The following is a 4,302-nucleotide window of genomic DNA, read 5'->3' as shown; positions in this document are numbered from 1 at the left end:
TCCTGCCATTAAAACAGTGCAGCATGTTTATTTTTAAGATATTACAGGTTTGATTAGACTCTGCAGACTTGAAATTACCCAAAAAATGGCAATTCTGTCATCTTTTAATCCCCCTCAAGTTGTCCAAACCTGTATGGCTTTGTTTCTTCTGTGGTAGATAATAAAATATATTTTGAGAAATGTTTCTTTTTTTTTTTTTGGTTTGGTTACAAACATCCTTAAAAATGAAAAAGAGGAAAGAAGAAAGTCATACAGTTTTGACAGAATTTTCTTTAAATTTTTAAATAGTCACAAGAATGTTTAAAACGGAGTTCAGAATTATTGTATTTTTAATTGTTTCACACAAAATGTACTGAAAATGCAAAAAAAAAAAATTGTAATAACAAATCAATTTTTAATTTTACAAAGATTAGGGGACATCGTTGAATTTTTATTTTTTGCATTTAGTTAGGTTTCTGGCATGGCTGCCAGCTCAGAAAAGCTGAAAAGAAAACACGCAACCAATTTGTTGTGTCAGTTTCTAGTGGACCTCTATCCCAGCTATTTGAATAAGACATAGACAGAGTATATTCACTCGTCTTGTGTTGACGCCCCACAGAAGAGATCAGCATTGAAAGAGCCATGCACCGAAACACGCCACTGTGAACACTGAACAGCTGTTTTTGACAAGGTAAAAGGGTGCTGTTTTACTAAACCACTGAGGAATTTTAACCAAAGTATGTAACAGACATTTCGTGAAGACCCTAAAGAATCATACCAACTTGTGGAAAATAGGCATCCGATGTCCCCTTTAATGATTACTCATATTGTTATGGCTACTCTACTACAACTAATTTTTTACGAGACATCCAAAGTTTTTTGTAGAATTTTTTTTTTCAAAAGTTTTTCAAAAATCCATTAAGGAATCCGGGCTGATCGGCCACATCTGAGCCGATATTAGCTGCACTGCCTTCTCGTCACACGAAAACTACCAGTAACCTGAAACATCTTTGAGCCTCATCCACAGCACCAAGAGTAACATAAACCTCTGTACCGTAAAATAATCATTCTGCAAACGAATCACATCTTACTGTAGCCGCGCACAGCTAGATCAATATCCAACGCGTTTTATCGGCCTAACCAATCGAACCTGCTTAAAAACTTTACAAATATCAACAAATAAAGGTTTTATCATACAGCAACGCCACTCGAGCCAATATTTTCGGCTCGTAGTGACAATTAATGTATTAAATATCTGACCGATGCACCCACATCCGGGAAACCGTTACACGATTTTTATTTCAAATTAAAAGTCCGCTCCACTAAATAACAAAGGAAAACGTTTACTTGTAATGTTAGCTTTTTTAATTCATTACATCAAGTCTGAAGTACTTACATTTTATTTATTATAATTATCATTAGCAGTAGTAGTAGGAGTTGATGTTTTGTTAAATGCAGTTGCTTTGTGCTATTGCCGTATTTCTCTTTTACAAGATCATGAGATATCGATGTTGCACTGTAGGCAGTTTTCCAGGAGGTGGCAGTAATACCATGCTTTAAAACAATGTTTATGAATACGTTAATTCTCCTAACTCTGCAATTGTCAATGCAATGTGTGTGCTATGGACATTGTAGTATGAAGTGCTACTCACATGGTCCAAAAATCCATATCAAACATTCCATTCAAAGTTGATGTATATATAAAAAAGAATATATAATATGTTCTATAATGCCAAAATGTCTAAAGATATTCCATATAAAATGTCTTTTGAATGAGGAGGACAGAGATCTAGAACAAGGAGCAGAAGCTTGTTTGTTTCAGGTTATGTATTTAAAAGGTATTGTTAAGGCTTCATTATCGTTTTATCTGTTATGTGAACATCTTGTAGATAGGCTACTCAAGCATTTGGCTTAAGGCCTAACTCATTTTTTCTTGGTGGTTATGTAAGCATTATTTTTAAAACACATTCCTATGGGGCATATGAGCAAATCCTTCCAAAGAAGGAGGAAATATTTTGTCCTAAATGAGATCCTATCTGAAATCACTATGGATTGCCTACTAAACAAATATGATTCTTCAGTTAGATTATTTTTGTAAAATGGCCATAGATCAGATTATTTAACCATAATATTATTTAACATAATAATAACATAATTTCACAAAGCACAGCATGTTTCAACTGCTGCATGCCGGTTGGCTTTCCAGTATAGAACTTCACCATTTTAGTCACTAGATGGCTTGATTTTAATTTATTTAATAGCTGATTTACAGTAGATAGATAGGTAGACAGACAACAGACTTAGAATGTAATTTTCAAGTGAACTCTGGTTAATGGCGTGTGTTTTCATTCAGCATTATTTTGTCAGCACTCCAGAGTGTGCTTGAAGTGACAAGTCCTGATGCAGAGTGCTCATAATCTAATGTGGCAAAAAAGGTTTATCCAATGGCTAAAAGGAAACAATCCATTACAAACTCATCATTCATCACTGGCCTGCTGCAGACCCCCATTCAAAATTCTTATGTCTCATTTGAGTGAAATACCATACGGTATGCAAAGATTGACCAATAACCACAGCCCCCCAGTTAACAGCATCTGAGTGGGCCCCTTAAGGGTTGTAACTCAGGAAAGAACTCAAGTGTCTGTCCTCTGCTTTGGAAAGGAGGGTGCTAGGAATGTGACACCAAATTGCCTATGCCAATGAAGTCCAGCTTGTCCTGTGGTGGGACGGCTCCTGTCCGGGAATAAGCACATCTGGAGTTCTGGAACATTTTGGCAAAGCAATTCAATTCCTCAAGGAACATGCTTTGGATGAGTTTGTATCCAAAACAAACACGGGTTTTCTGCACTATTTAGTGATGCACCTGTTCCAACCCCCTTGGTCCCCCAGGGGGAGTCAAATGAGGTGAGACTGGAGGGGTGACGCCGTTCTGAGCACGTCTACAGAACAGGCATGATATTCTACGAATGTGGTAAGTGATATTTGAATGCTGCAACAAGCACGCTCCATAATAATTTGAACTTCCCCAGCAGGATCTGCTGAACAATGAGCACTATTTCTATCCCAGTTTGACGTTCTAGCGGACGTGCACGTCACAAGGTTTAGCTAACAGTTTTTGGCTGAGCGTGGAGCTCATGTGGTCCAAGCAGTAAAAGCTAAACTGCTTTTGAAGAGAACATTTGGGTTCTGTCTCTCTTGGCAGTGGAGTGAGTGGTTACAGAGAATGTTAAACAAGGCCAATGAGTTTATATGGGTTGGGAATGACCCTCTCACACACTTTCCCACATATAAAACTTAAATATCAGCGCTTTGACTTCCATTAGTAGTTTTTCAGCAATTGGATTCCTTAAGGGGTCATGAACTGAGAAATCTAAATTCCCTTGATCTTGTGACACATAAGAGGTCATCGTACTATAAAAACATCCTGTAACTTTCAGAGCTCAAAACATTCTTGCTAGCCTAAAAACAGCTTAAATTGAAGCCAATCTGCCAAAACGACAGCTTGTGGAATATGCCGCTCTATGACGTAATAGATCGGATGAACCCCGCCTCTGCAAAAGAAGATCAACACCTGCTTCTACATCACTGCCTGTTTAGCTCCGCCCTCTGAATAGCGCACAACAAGAGAGGCAAACGGAGGTCAATACAGAAACCAAATGATAACAAGATTTGGTTCAGTGCCAAATTGTAGACAAACATAGTCTTTGATTAACCTTCCATCAGATCCCAACATTATGGAAAGAGTGGATTAGCTTTATTTTTAATGAAGTTCCAGACCACGTCAGTAAAAGTTTCAAACATACTGTACACTACTGTTAGCCAATCATAGCAGTGATCGTTTACTTCCGAGTCTACATTCCACCACACCTATTCAAACAGAGATGAGGGGAGTCAAAACAGGACAGAAAATAGCCTATTACTGCTAAAATATTATGTTTTTTAATGTAAAAATCTTGATAACATTACAAGTGGACCTCAGGGAACAGTTCACAATAATAAAAAAGGCAGTTCATGAGCCGTTTAAACTCCTCCAGTAAAATTAACAAGCCTTAAGGTCCATTCACAATAAGAATGATAACTATAAAGATAACGATTTGAATGACTGGTGTCAGATGACTTTCTATAGTTCCGATCAAGGAAACTCAGTTAAGAATGTGTTCATTATACGCTGGCACATACATTTCTTGGCTTAGGCTGAGATTTGACCTGACAAGAACTGTATGACTGAAGAAAGCAGTGCTGTCTTCGAGAGGTCCAGGCCAAGGATGAGCAAAGGCTGGAGGGAGAATCTGGCAGTAGCATAAACACACTCACACACACACA

This window comes from Carassius carassius, chromosome 2, assembly GCF_963082965.1.
Source record: "Carassius carassius chromosome 2, fCarCar2.1, whole genome shotgun sequence".
NCBI lineage: Eukaryota > Metazoa > Chordata > Actinopteri > Cypriniformes > Cyprinidae > Carassius > Carassius carassius.
Note: the sequence above shows the minus strand (reverse complement) of the source record.